The sequence below is a fragment of the Manis pentadactyla genome, chromosome 12, assembly GCF_030020395.1.
Source record: "Manis pentadactyla isolate mManPen7 chromosome 12, mManPen7.hap1, whole genome shotgun sequence".
Lineage (NCBI taxonomy): Eukaryota > Metazoa > Chordata > Mammalia > Pholidota > Manidae > Manis > Manis pentadactyla.
Genome location: NC_080030.1, coordinates 91,962,396 through 91,977,976, shown reverse-complemented (window position 1 = coordinate 91,977,976; position 15,581 = coordinate 91,962,396).

Here is a 15,581-nt window from a genome sequence, read left to right as displayed (position 1 = left end):
GCTCAATAAGCGAGCTAAGTTAGGCAGTAAGATACTAAAGAGGCTAACCTTGAACCTTTGGTAACCACGAATTTAAAGCCTGCAATGGCAATAAGTACATATCTTTCAATAGTCACCCTAAATGTTAATGGAATGAATGCACCAATCAAAAGACACAGAGTAATAGAATGGATAAAAAAGCAAGACCCATCTATATGCTGCTTACAAGAAACTCATCTCAAACCCAAAGACATGTACAGACTAAAAGTCAAGGGATGGAAAAACATATTTCAGGCAAACAACAGAGAGAAGAAAACAGGGGTTGCAGTACTAGTATCAGACAAAATAGACTTCAAAACAAAGAAAGTAACAAGAGATAAAGAAGGACACTACATAATGATAAAGGGCTCACTCCAACAAGAGGATATAACCGTTCTAAATATATATGCACCCAACACAGGAGCACCAGCATATGTGAAACAAATACTAACAGAACTAAAGGGGGATATAGACTGCAATGCATTCATTCTAGAGACTTCAACACACCACTTACCCCAAAGGATAGATCCACAGGGCAGAAAACAAGGACACGGAAGCACTGAACAACACAGTAGAGCAGATGGACCTAATAGACATCTATAGAACTCTACATTCAAAAGCAACAGGATATACATTCTTCTCAAGTGCACATGGAACATTCTCCAGAATAGACCACATACTAGGCCACAAAAAGAGCCTCAGCAAAATCCAAAATATTGAAATTCTTCCAACCAACTTTTCAGACCACAAAGGTATAAAACTAGAAATAAATTCTACAAAGAAAACAAAAAGGCTCACAAACACATGGAGGCTTAACAACATGCTCCTAAATAAACAATGGATCAACGAACAAATTAAAATAGAGATCAAGGAATATATAGAAACAAATGACAACAATAACACAAAACCCCAACTTCTGTGGGACGCAGCAAAAGCAGTCTTAAGAGGAAAGTATATAGCGATCCAGGCACACTTGAAGAAGCAAGAACAATCCCAAATGAATAGTCTAACATCACAATTATCGAAATTGGAAAAAGAAGAACAAATGAGGCCTAAAGTCAGCAGAAGGAGGGACATAATAAAGATCAGAGAAGAAATAAACAAAATTGAAAAGAATAAAACAATAGCAAAAATCAATGAAACCAAGAGCTGGTTCTTTGAGAAAATAAACAAAATAGATAATCCTCTAGCCAAACTTATTAAGAGAAAAAGAGAATCAACACAAATCAACAGAATCACAAATGAGAACAGAAAAGTCACGACAGACTCCACAGAAATACAAAGAACTTTAAAGACTACTATGAAAATCTATATGCCAACAAGCTGGAAAACCTAGAAGAAATGGACAACTTCCTAGAAAAATACAACCTTCCAAGACTGACCAAGGAAGAAACACAAAAGTTAAACAAACCAATTACGAGCAAAGAAATTGAAACGGTAATCAAAAAACTACCCAAAAACAAAACACCCGGGCATGACGGATTTACCTCAGAATTTTATCAGACACACAGAGAAGACATAATATCCATTCTCATTAAAGTTTTCCAAAAAATAGAAGAGGAGGGAATACTCCCAAACTCATTCTATGAAGCCAACATCACCCTAATACCAAAACCAGGCAAAGACCCCACCAAAAAAGAAAATTACAGACCAATATCCCTGATGAATGTATATGCAAAAATACTTAATAAAATATTAGCAAACTGAATACAAAAGTATATCAAAAGGATCATACACCATGACCAAGTGGGATTCATCCCAGGGATGCAAGGATGGTGACAGCATTCGAAAATCCATCAACATCATCCACCACATCAACAAAAAGAAAGACAAAAACCACATGATCATCTCCATAGATGCTGAAAAAGCATTTGACAAAATTCAGCATCCATTCATGATAAAAACTCTCAGCAAAATGGGAATAGAGGGCAAGTACCTCAACATAATAAAGGCCATATATCATAAACCCACAGCCAACATTATACTGAACAGCGAGAAGCTGAAAGCTTTTCCTCTGAGATCAGGAACTAGACAGGGATGCCCACTCTCCCCACTGCTATTTAACATAGTACTGGAGGTCCTAGCCACGGCAATCAGACAAAACAAAGAACTACAAGGAAAGCAGATTGGTAAAGAAGAAGTTAAACTGTCACTATTTGCAGATGACATGATATTGTACATAAAAAACCCTAAAGACTCCACCCCAAAACTACTAGAACTGATATCGGACTACAGCAAAGTTGCAGGATACAAAATTAACACACAGAAATCTGTAGCTTTCGTATACACTAACAATGAACCAATAGAAAGGGAAATCAGGAAAACAATTCCATTCACAACTGCATCAAAAAGAATAAAGTACCTAGGAATAAATCTAACCAAAGAAGTGAATGACCTATACTCTGAAAACTACAAGTCACTCTTAAGAGAAATTAAAGAGGAAACTAACAAATGGAAACTCATCCCATGCTCGTGGCTAGGAAGAATTAATATCATCAAAATGGCCATTCTGCCCAAAGCAATATACAGATTTGATGCAATCCCAATCAAATTACCAGCAACAGTCTTCAATGAACTGAAACAAATAATTCAAAAATTCATATGAAAACACCAAAGACCCCGAATAGCCAAAGCAATCCTGAGAAAGAAGAATAAAGTAGGGGGGATCTCACTCCCCAATTTCAAGCTCTACTGTAAAGCCATAGTAATCAAGACAATTTGGTACTGGCACAAGAACAGAGCCACAGACCAGTGGAACAGACTAGAGACTCCAGACATTAACCCAAACATATATGGTCAATTAATATTTGATAAAGGAGCCATGGACATACAATGGCGAAATGACAGTCTCTTCAACAGGTGGTGCTGGCAAAACTGGACAGCTACATGTAGGAGAATGAAACTGGACCATTGTCTAACCCCATATACAAAAGTAAATTCAAAATGGATCAAAGACCTGAGTGTAAGCCATGAAACCATTAAACTCGTGGAAAAAAACATAGGCAAAAACCTCTTAGACATAAACATGTGGACCTCTTCTTGAACATATATCCCCGGGCAAGGAAAACAACAGCAAAAATGAACAAGTGGGACTATATTAAGCTGAAAAGCTTCTGTACAGCAAAAGACACCATCAATAGAACCAAAAGGAACCCTACAGTATGGGAGAATGTATTTGTAAATGACAGATCCGAAAAAGGCTTGACGTCCAAAATATATAAAGAGCTCACACGCCTCAACAAACAAAAATCAAATAATCCAATTAAAAAATGGGCTGAGGAACTGAACAAATAGTTCTCCAAAAAAGAAATACAGATGGCCAACAGATACATGAAAAGATGCTCCACATCACTAATTATCAGAGAAATGCAAATGAAAACTACAATGAGTTATCACCTCACACCAGTAAGGATGGCTGCCATCCAAAAGACAGAGAACAACAAATGTTGGCTAGGCTGTGGAGAAAGGGGAACCCTCCTACACTGCTGGTGGTAATGTAAAATAGTTCAACCATTGTGGAAAGCAGTATGGAGGTTCATCAAAATGCTCAAAACAGACTTACCATTTGACCCAGGAATTGCACTCCTAGGAATTTACCCTAAGAACGCAGCAATCAAGTTTGAGAAAGACCATTGCACCCCTATGTTTATCGCAGCACTAATTTACAATAGCCAAGAATTGGAAACAACCTAAATGTCCATTGGTAGATGAATGGATAGAGAAGATGTGGTACATATACACAATGGAATACTACTCAGCCATAAGAAAAGGGCAAATCCTACCATTTGCAGCAACATGGATGGAGCTGGAGGTATTATGCTCAGTGAAATAAGCCAAGCGGAGAAAGAGAAATACCAAATGATTTCACTCATCTGTGGAGTATAAGAACAAAGGAAAAACTGAAGGAACAAAACAGCAGCAGAATCACAGAACCCAAGAATGGACTAACAGGTACCAAAGGGAAAGGGACTGGGGAGGATGGGTGGGTAGGGAGGAATAAGGGGGGAGAGGAAGAAGGGGGAATTAAGATCAGTATGCACAGGGGGCGTGGGAGAAAGGGGAGGGCTGTACAACACAGAGAAGACATGTAGTGATTCTACAACATTTAGCTATGCTGATGGACAGTGACTGTAAAGGGGTTTTGTAGCAGGGACCTGGTATAGGGGAGAGCCTAGTAAACATAATATTCTTCATGTAAGTGTAGATTAAAGATAACAGAAAAAAAAAAAGAAAAGAAAAGGGGGATTACTCCATGATAGGATAAAACTAACTGTTAATCAACGATTAATGCATGCTTTAAATATCCTTAACTTTGATCACTTAAAGGATGTCAGATGATCGGCTATGGAGGTACACTTTTCTGATAATATTTTTTTCTCTTAAAAAAAAAAAAGCAGTTCCTGTGTGGTGACCTCCAATGAGTTCTACACAATGGTGTAAAGGGCAGATCAAAGTGTGGGCAAAGGGTCTGTTTGTGTTTATACAGAGGATCAAAGCCTAATTTGGCTACCCAGAAAATGAACTAAGATACGATATGAAGAAGAACTTCCAACATCAGCACTGTCTGAAAGAGTCATACCAGAAGATGATCATCAAAAAACCTCAACAAAGATCCAGGCGATGCTGCAGTTGTAGCTGCATTCATCCCACCGGTTCCTGGACTTGCCATTGGAATGAAGAAGGAGATATCTAAGCTGGCCTGTGCATACAGTAAAACAACAAATTTGACTGGATCTACACTGTTGCAACTCAACCAAGAATTAGGAGAAGTGCAAGTTCTAGAGCTCCAAAATCTTACAACTACAGAATATCTACTGTTAAAAGAACATATGGGATGTGAACAGTTACCAGGAATGGGCTGTTTTAATTTGTCTGATTTCTCTCAGACTGTTCAAGTACAGTTGGACAATATCCATCATATCATAGACAAATTTTCACAAATGCCTAGGGTGCCTAACTGGTTTTCTTGGCCTCACTGGAGATGGCTGGTAATTATAGATCTGCTTTGGTTATGTAACTGTATTCCTATTATGTTAATGTGTGTGTGCAATTTAATTAGTAGTTTAAAACCTATACATGCTTAAATTACTCTACAAGAAGATATGTCAAAGACATAATCAATCTCCCCATGTTTTCTTCCACCTGCTACCTCTATAGCTTTTCTTCTTCCTTCCTAATTACAACCCTTAAATAGAATTTGTACCTCATATCAAATTTACTGAGTATCATAATTCCTCCAAGTGCTAAAGATACCTCAAGACAAATGCTGGGCATAGAAGCTACAGGGCATAAATCTGCATAGAAGTAAAAAGCTAACCTTTTCAAACAATATGGCTTCTCTCTCACTTACCAACTTTACATCTCCCTGTATGGCCCCGGAAGATGACTGGTTAGCCAGAGACGGGTAAGATTCCTCAAGGGAGGAACAACCTAAAACAGGCACAGTCACAGGGGGGCCATCAGGTGAGAAATTGGGGATCAACAGAGGTGAGGCTTAGAACCTCACCCCCCCTGTTCTGAGAGAAATCTTCTGCATACGTGGATGTTTTATTGCCCTGGTCTAGCTTGGATTAACACATAGTCTACAGGCACACACCTGATCATCTACATTTGCTCTCTTACAACACTAAACTAAGTTTTCTACCTTTATCTTACATCTATCTACCACTTCAGCATTTTATTAAAAAATAATAATAATAATAATAAAGGGAGAAATGTGGGATCCACATATAAATCAAGTATAAAAATCAAACGAATATTCATATTTGACCTGATTGTTTATGGTTCATAATGCATGATCAAAACTGAAAGTTTCTGTGATGACTGCCCTTGTACTGTTCACCATGTAAGAACTTATTCACTATATAAGAATTTGTTCACCATGTAAGAACTTGTTCATTATACTTTAAAAGATTGGAGACTGTTGAGAATTAGGCTTGGGGTTGATTAATGATTGTGCATTGAGTCCCCTATACAGAATTTTATTGTTGTTAACAACCATTTGATCAATAAATATAAGATATGCCCTCTCAAAAAAAAATGTTTTCTTATATGAGATAGAAAAAATATGTCCTTCTGTTCCTATATAAGACATGTAATACCTTATATTTTGAGGAATAGGTGAATACATATTTTAATTCATTTACTTTTATTGTACAGCTATCTAGCAAGCTGTACTCTAGGCTTTGAGGTTAGAGGATTTCTACTCTCACAACAAATAAAGGGATTTTCTCTGCATTAAAAATATGCTTTTAGAGAAATTAGAAGAAACACATGGTTAAATATTTTTAGAGTTCTGATAAGCAAGAGATGGACTTTAAGCAACTATAAAGGAAAAAGCATGGTAGTGTAGTTGATTAGTAGCATTAACACATGATTATATAAATACCCAGGATACATGTTTAGGTGATATATTCCCTTTACAGTGAAATCAGACTGTATGACATTACCCATGCTTGTAAAACACACATTTATTATTACATATATGGATAGAGTAACCAGTTTGGATAAATATACACTAAATATTACTTATTTCTGGGTCATGAGATTATAAATTACTTTTATTAGTCATACTTCTGTACATTCTAAATTTTTACAATAAGCATCTATTACTCATAATGATGAAAATGGCAGCATTTCTCATTGAATATAATAGTAATAGCAACAACGTTCTCAGCTTGGATATGAAGATTTTACTACCAACCTACTTTCAGTGGTGGTTAGAATCTGTAAGATTCGAGCTGCCTTTTGTCCTCTGGGTGATACACATTCTCTAGCTACTTGGCAGGCCTCAGGGTGGTGAGCAAAGGTCTTCAGTTTCTACTCCTCTGCAGTGTGCCTCACGGTCAGTTACTAGGTCAACCACCTTGCTTTCTCCCAGAAACAGGGAGGAGCTCTTCTGCCCACAAATTGCCGGTCCCTTGGGACAGCGCTAGGCAGGATTTTCCTGGCTGGGCTCGTTCTCCAGAGCTGCTGTGTAAGATTGAGGTTCTGGGGCTGCAGGATGAAGAAAGTATCTCAGGGCCTCAGCCAGCCAAGAGAAGTCAGAACTGGAAACCACACAATCCAGCGTGTCCCCTCTGAACTGGGGAATGTCACTGTTCCCTAAAACAATATATTTCACTCTGTCAGCCACAAGTGTCTCTTTTTATAACAAATATTTTGTATTATAACCTTAACTAAAGTGAAATAAAATTTATATGCAATCTAATTTATTACACTGAAGATTTTTTTTAATTAACATTGTGCCCTATATAAAATGTACAAACAACCCAAAGGAAAGTAATTTATATAATATACACGTATATCATTATGCACAAGCTTAGGCATAGTAGTGGCAGAGTCAGATTATATATAGAATCACTGTGAATGCACTAGTTATAAATAGAGACCAATAAAGATAGGCTGGTTTAGGACTTAAATGCCACAGTGATGCAATTTTCCAAAATGTTTAACTCTCAATTTACGAGGTGGTTATATTACTAGAAAAATTCAATGTATGTTAAAAACATGACAAAGAAAAAAAACAGCAAAGAACTTTGGATGGATTAAAATGTAAAACACCTATGGACTCTGGGTCCAGAATAATAAAGATTCTTCACCAACATGAATGCTCACCAAAACATGTGTAAATTGTATGGGACAAAGGACAGTTTTTAATTGGGTGAGGCTACCCTGTGCAGTGCAACATGTCTCATGTCCCAGCACCTATGCCACCCTCGCAATCATAATGACAACAGAATACCCCGTTTCTTACAAATTTCCAAAGCTCATCAGGGGCAGTACTGGTCTACCAGGTTTGAGTTAGCCCATTGCTGTCTTTGAGGTGAAGCCTGGTTAGGTTTTCATTTCACTCCAGCTGTGTGTTTGTAGGTGTTGATCATGTCCAGCTCAGTACGCAATTGGCATTTTCTGCCATTTCAAATTTACAAAACTTTCACTCCCAAACTTCATTTCTAGGAATTTGCTCTTTAATCCACTCAACCAATTACATATACAATGTATAAAAGGATGTATATCACACAGCAAATTCCTCTGGGTAAAGAGTTGGGAGATGGGGTGTAAGGTCAGACTTTGACTTTTTACTTTCTATCACATAGTTTTTCATTATAATGGGCATGTTTCACCTTTATTAAAACAGTAGGTTTTTAAATGCTACTTTTACTCAGAAATAATTATAAAGGCTGAGAATGAAATGATCAATTTAAGTATTGAACCCAGGGCTTGCTTCAGTAACCCAATCAATTGAGCACACTAGCTCCAACATACTATTGTGATGTCACTAAAAGATGTCGTCTTGACATTGTATTATCTTTGAATCATTTTTTAAATAAAATAAAATTAAATATACATACTTTGTCTCAGTGTACTCTACCTTTGAGGTGGTTCCTAGACCAGTTTGTTCCTCTGTGGTCTTTTAGAGCAGAAAAGAATTAGTCAGGAGCTGCCCCCACAGAATATGCAGTAAATTCTCCAAAGTCAGTCCCTTGGGGCTCTCTGTAAAAGATGGCGCTATTATTGCTTCAAATTAGGCCGTGTCAGATCACAAATTTCACTTAGTATCTCATTTCTTGTTTTTAGTATTTAGGGGACTCTAAGATATACAAATATCCTTGAGAATTCTTTCTGATTTTCTACTTTCCTCCTGTTCCTTTTTCCTTCCATTTTATTTTTACTTTCCTATATCTCCCATTTGCCCAAAGGACTTCCATCAACAAAAACATCTATTAAAGGGAGAAAGAACTAGAGAAAGGGGAAAGAAAGTCTTCCTCTAGGAGGTGACAGAGAAGAGAATGTTTCAGAGTACTGGACATGTGGCCTTGACATTAAGATTCTCTATACAACAGATCATGATAGAAAGCTTCAGAGATCAAGTTTTTTAAAAAATGACATTTGCTGATGGTTCATTTCCCCATATATGTTCTTTAGTAACTTTGACTCTACAAAATTGTCACATGATTTCTATTTCTAGACTGTTGTGCTGAGTTGATACATGAGATCATATCTGGCAAATTATTAACAGCCTCTAAATCCATTTCTTCCATGGGATTTCTACCCTTACAGCTGTTCTTCTGATGCCTGGAAACCACACATTACATGGAAATGAAGTTACCCTTATTTTCCTCAGTTCCCACTACAGGGAGAATATAAGTTATGCAGCCTTACAACTCAGCAAACATTTTGAAGAAAAGGATGTTTTATAAAGGAAAAATAAATGGCTTTCCAGATTTTTGTGTATAAAGAAACTATGTCCCCATGAGTTGAAAACATAACCCCCAGTGGGCAACAATTTGTAGCATGCAGTGGCAATAACCACAGACGGATCAGTCAATTTACCAGCTAAGAGGTATATGTCATCCTGCACAGAATGAAATTCCTTTCAACATATGTAGTCATGCATTACATATACCCAGTATCCTTGCTTCAGAGTCTTCAACTTGGCTATTAGCACACTACATCCTCTTATTTGGGCTTTAGATGCAATGTCAGTGCCTTCAAAGCTCTAAGCTCCACAATTTACTGTTTTCTCTTGAAATGAGCAGAATAATTACTCTGTGTACTTTGGTACAATGTAGAACTTCAACTTAGAATTCAGTGGGCCACTGCATCAGACAAATTATTAATGGTAATAAAATCTTCATTGAAATTTTCTTGAAGCTTTTTCCAATGTGTTTCTACCTTTATTATCTTATTGGACATTCTCAAGGACTGTCTAAGAGAAGTTAGATTAGTGAATTCCCTTCTCACAGAATAGGAAAGTGAGGTCTAGAGATAGTAAGCGATAGCCTGAGTCATCAGTGTCATAGCTGGGGGTTAAAATTTATATCCCCAGATGTCCTCCTCCAGATCTCATCTACATCCTGTCTAAATCAGTAGTTCTTTCAACAAAAATTAGAAGACAACATGATATTTTCAATTCTCCAGTGCTGTCGAAACAATAAAGTCTGAGCTATATCTGTTTCCTTCATGTTTTGGATACAACAGACAAGACAATGGACTCACAGACTAATTGTACACCCATTGGCTTTTGCCAATTCTCATTTTTACTGACAGCTGCAGTTCAAGGGAAAGCTGGTGAACTGCAGGGAGTAGATAATGGGGACTTCTCAAGGTATCAGTACATCCAGACCACTGTGCAAAGCAGATAATCAACGGCATCTGTTTAGAATGGGAGCGACAGCAAAGAAGTCACAGCTGATCCCCAAGAAACCCTCAAAATGTGTGCATTTTGTTTACAAATCCGCCGCTCACCCTGCGGTTCGAGGATTAAAGAACCTCCAGCGATACTATGGTCCTCCCCAGATATTGAATATAGATACAGCTAGAGTGCAGCTGTAGCCGTAGGAGAAATGGAAGCAAGTATCATTTACAGAGAGCCTAAGTTCCAGGCACCAGGTTGGAGTTTTGTATTTATTATTTCACCTAATTCACATAACGCAATAGACGGTCCTTTCTTTCTCCTTTTTAAGTTCCAACCTGAGCTTGAGAAAGCCATGAGGAGCGCTTGGAAGAGCGTTTACTCAGAAGGCAGGCCAAGTGACTGATTAAGAAGGACATGTCTTTTTGTATTATTTTTCTATTATTTGTGATTTGCGGATATTATAATACTACCGCTTGCCCAATTTTTTTAATGAAATATTTAGACACATAATGTCTGTAGCCTTTTTAATTATAGAGTTCTGATGACTAGTTTGCAGAGTTTAATCAAGGGGGAACAAAAGCTTTATTAACCTGTTTTCTCCTCTTATTTGAACCATGTGCTTGTTTATTATCTGTTAGGACATACACCTCACATGGTTTGACATGAAAGCATGATCCGTCTCCTCATTACCCATCCTCTGCCTGCTGATAAAAAAAAAAACAAAACAAAACCTATGAACAAAGGAAAAATGCCTTCCTGTCACTGCTCAGCCTTCTTTGCTGCTGCTCAGCTGGGACGTTAAAGAGTGGGGCTTAATGAAAGAAGGTGAGAAGGTGAAAAAAAAGCCCTAATGAGCATGTGTTAGTTATATGGAAAGATTGCTGAGAAGCAGCAGTGATTTCCTTTGTGCCTAACATAACGCAGTGTCCCCTAAGGTCAAAGGGGCCCATCGTCCATCTTTTTCACCCATTCATTCCCTACCCTGGCAACCAGCTTCTCCACCTAGAACAGATTTCATGAAGTTCAGTTTCTGATGATGGAGTGAAAAAGAATGTCATTTTCCGGGACCAGCTTGTAGCTCCTGAGAAACATGCAGGAGTGGTGCAGGGGTTCTTAGGTTGCCTGCATCACTGGTCGAGCATCTTGCGAGCGAGCATTTCAGATCTCAGGCTAGGGATGACAGAGCTCCAGCACGGTCTGCAGGTTTGCTGACATTTACCCTTTAGACTAGGAATGCAGACGTAAATTCCCATCTATGAATGCAGAGCCGCTGCAAAACAAAATGCTTTAGTGCTTCAAAGGAGAGCCAGCAATAGCTGTCAAAACTCTAAAGCAGTGCTCCGAATTAGAATGAAATCGTGTAGCTATAATATTCTGAAAATGTCTTTAATCAGAGAGTGTTCCAGCCTTGTGGTGTGCACATCACACCAAAAATACCAAGTAAGACAAGAGAGACAAACTTGGAGAGAACTCCCAAAACTCTGTTAGTGATGTTTTTGCCTCACCAGTTCCCAAACCAGGAAATGATTATTCATCATTTTCAAAAGACCACTCCTTTGGGGAGTGGGAGAGAGGCATCACTAACTGTAACAAATGAAAAAATATATATTTAAAAAAAAAGAAAGCTTTAACTACATCTCCTTTTGAATCTATCTCAGGGAGGCAGGACATGTTTCTTTAATGTTCTATGTCCAATCTAACTATTAACAGTTTGGCAGGAATAAACTGAGATCCTTCTTTGAAGTTGAAATATGCAGCCTTAACTGAGCTCTTACACTCTCTACATTTCACTGAGTGAATAACCCAAATTACATAGAACGGCAGTAAATTGGCTCATCATAGCTGTGTTCTAATTTTAAAAGGATAAAGAACTAAAAAACCAGACAGCCTCACATGTAGCAGTTCAGGGACTAGTGAAGCCTGTCGAAGGGCTGCCAGGGTCTTTCCCCAGAAGGTCACAAGTTCAAATTCAACCTATGTTTGTGGTGAACAAGGACCATTCAAGGTCTTGTGTTAAGTGTACGTGTGCCCTCACCATAATGTTCCTAACAGGGGTGCTGACAGCTTGCATTTGTCATTCTTGCTGACTCTCTCGTGAGCACAGTGGATGGCCGAGCACACATGAAAACTAAATCATTTCCTCCCGTGTGAAGGTGATCCTTCCAAAATGTGAACTCTGAGGCACAGGGAGTATCTTGCTTTCATACTCCCTGCCCCTCCTCCAGGGCTGAGGGAAAAGAACAGCTGGCCCTTTAGTGGTCTGTCTGTGGTCTGAGCCCAGGACAGACTTTAAAATTTAAAGACATACAAACATGCCCACAAGAATGGCATTTTCCAAACAACAACATAACTCTCTCACTTTCAACAAAGCATTCACTTGTGGTGATAAAATGCCAGGTCACAAGTCAAATTTTGACTCCATTACTGAGCATTATCCTTGAGCTCTAAATGGAAAGTCAGTCCGATTCACCAGCTGTCAGGCCCCTGCCTTCCCCCACTCTGAACAACAACGGAATAACAGGCTACACAGTTATAGCTGCTGGAATCACTACTTGATTAGATTCTTAATGATTGCCTCTGTCCACAGGTCTCTTCAGCCAGTCACTCAACAAATAGACTTCAAACTATTCGGATCCTAGGTTTCTGCTAGGAGTTTGACAAAATGCAGTGAAGAAATCCACCACCAATCAAAAGACATTTGGGATGACTTAGAGACCCTTAAGGTAATTAGATTGTTCCTCTTTATGAAAAAAAACAAAAAATGGTGTGGCTCAGTTGAGCTATGAGATGTCCATGGAGTACCTTCCATTGGTTGTAGATGGTTCCCACCTTTAGATCTGATGCTGATTACCAAGGGGTAGATTGAGTAGGAGAATGCCCTGCAAAGGGCACCCCAGGATGTGTTGAATTGTGTCTCTGAGGGATGCTAAACACCTCGGCTATTTCAAGGGCACAAAGCACCTGTCCCCAGGGGAGGGTGGCCAGCACCCATGTGAAATGCTGTTGCCTGAAAGCGCTCCAGGAGCCCAGCTCCCCAGTTTTCCTGTCGCCTGAAAGAGGAGTTCAAAGCAGTGAGAAGCGCTGACTAGATTCTTTAATTACCAGCTATCATTTGAACCTATGCTACCTGCAAGTGGTAACTCTGTGAAGTTATTTCTTGTCAAGTCACTGGGCCACTGGGGAAATTAGAGTCTGGGAGATGACAAGGAGGGCAAAATTTGCAAATATTTCCTTCTGCCCAGGGTGTGAGGTGATGGTTAAATCTAACAACCATGGACCCTAAAGAAAATAAGCAACAGATGCTGAAGCCTCCCCACCGCCCTTTTAAATCCCCAGATGGAACTGTCCCGCAGTGGCAGTGCCCCGCGATAGGCTGAAGCCATCTTCTTCCACTGTATGCAGAGCGTGCCCGAGGCCTCAGGTTTAACGCCAGCGCTAATCCCGTATCTACCCACTTATCAATCATTCTTCCATCTAATAAAGGTCCATCGGATCTTAATTTATAACCTCTTCTATCTACCTCCTAGTAGAAATTGATCATTTCAGCTGTGGGCTCTATCCCAAATGGCCATTTCCCTGATAGGGAAATAGGAAATAATTTTTCCAACCTAAAGCAGTCTGGGGGATTTTCAAAGACTGAACTAGCCCTCTGCAGGAAGCCTTTCTATGATTTGGCCTGATGTTTTTTTCAAAAGGCACTTACTGCCTTCCCTCCTTCAGGGCTCTGTACCCACCAGCCTGGGGCTGCCTCGCCGCCAGTTTTCCTTTCTCCTCGAGAGGCTCAAATTTCCGGAATCTGGCCATGTAATGCAAATACGGGGCCCAAAGGTCTGATGGCTGTGGGTTTCTGGGTTGGGACGCTAGAGGTGTGCGGAGGTCGGTACCAGAGGGCTGCGGATGAGGGCTGGGGCAGAATTTGCTGGATCCCTGGAGAGATGTCTTAAAATGAACGCTGAAACGACCACGGAGAAGAGGGCTGGGAACCGAACCAAGTGCCTTCGCGGGGCTCCTGGGGCCGGAGAGACTTGGCTCCATCAGGTGGAAGCCGGGCAGTTCTCCCTCAACCCAAGTCACGAGAGATAAAAGATGTCTAAATAACCGAGACCGCCGCCACCACAACCCTGCCCTGCCCTGGAGTGGGGATGGGGGTGGGGGTGCGGGGGGAGCGCCTTTTCCGTTGAAACAGCGGCTGCGGCTTGTTTGTAGGTCCGCAATTCACCGTGATAAATGTAAAGACCAATTAAGGTTTGATCCGTGCACACGGGAAGCAGACGGCGGCTGATAGTGGAACCAATTAACGAGCATGTCCCCTAATTCCTGCAGCGGCCGCCGGGCGCACCGCAGATCCCCACGCGCCTGTGGCGGCTGTCCCCGAGGCCCGCATTCCCCCTGCCCGGCCCTGGAGGGGGGCGTCCTCCTCCAATGAGAAGGTGCGAGCAGTGGGGGCTTCGGGAGGTTGGGGAGGGGGCGCGCCGGGCAGGGAGGCGCAAAGCCAGCCGCCTACAGAGCCCAACTGTTGGCAGCCGGGCCGGGCCGGGCGGGTGGGGAGCTCAGGACTGGTCGGCACCCGGCGGGGGCGGCGGGCGCTGGGACAGACGGTGCCCCGAGGGCGGAGGAGAGGTGGCCGCACGGCCGCCACCAGGTAGCAAAGGCACGGGGGCTGCGCGGCGTGGTCTCAGGGGGCGCCAGCCCGGGGCCGACTCGCTGCTGCCCGCCCTGATGGCAGCCTAGCGTAGTGGGGGTCTGCGGCGGGGGGCCGCGCCGCAGCCTGTGGGCCCCCGCGCCCCTTTCCCTGCCGGCTCAGTCCGCTGCCCCAGACGTGACCCCCGCGCGCGGTGTGGGCGCTGCGCGCCGCCGGGGCGCGCGTGATTAATGGCCTCGAGGTCGGGGGCGGCGCAGCCACGAGCCCTTCCTCGGCTCGGCCAGGGCGTGTGGGTGTCCCCGAGGAGAGCCAGGTCCCGGCAGCCGGGGAGCCCGGGGGCCGCGGTGGCGGCGGAGGAAGAGAAGTGGGCGAGGAGGGCCGGGGGGCTCTTCCCTCCGGCCCCGGGGCGGCGCCGCGCCGGCTGCCCAGCGCCAGCAAAGTTTCGAGCCGCGGGCGCCGCGCCGCGCTGCGCAGTGCGCGTGTCCCCCCCGCGCATCCCCTCGGCGGGGTCTGCGCTGCCGCGGCTGCCGGGGCAGGACAAAGGCTCGTTAGCACGTGATGGGCCCGCGCTTCATAAATGGAGCGAGAGGGAGCCGGGGGCTGAGCGCGAGCGGAGGCAGAGGCAGGGGCCGCGAGAGCGCGGCGCGGCGACGGGCGGCCCCACGGCGGGCCGGGCGCGGCGCGCGCGGGGACCCGGGGAAGAGCCCGCGGAAGGGGCGCGGCTCCCGGGCTGCGGGGCGGAGGGGCGCCGGAGGCAGCGCGGTCCGGCTGGTTCTCCGC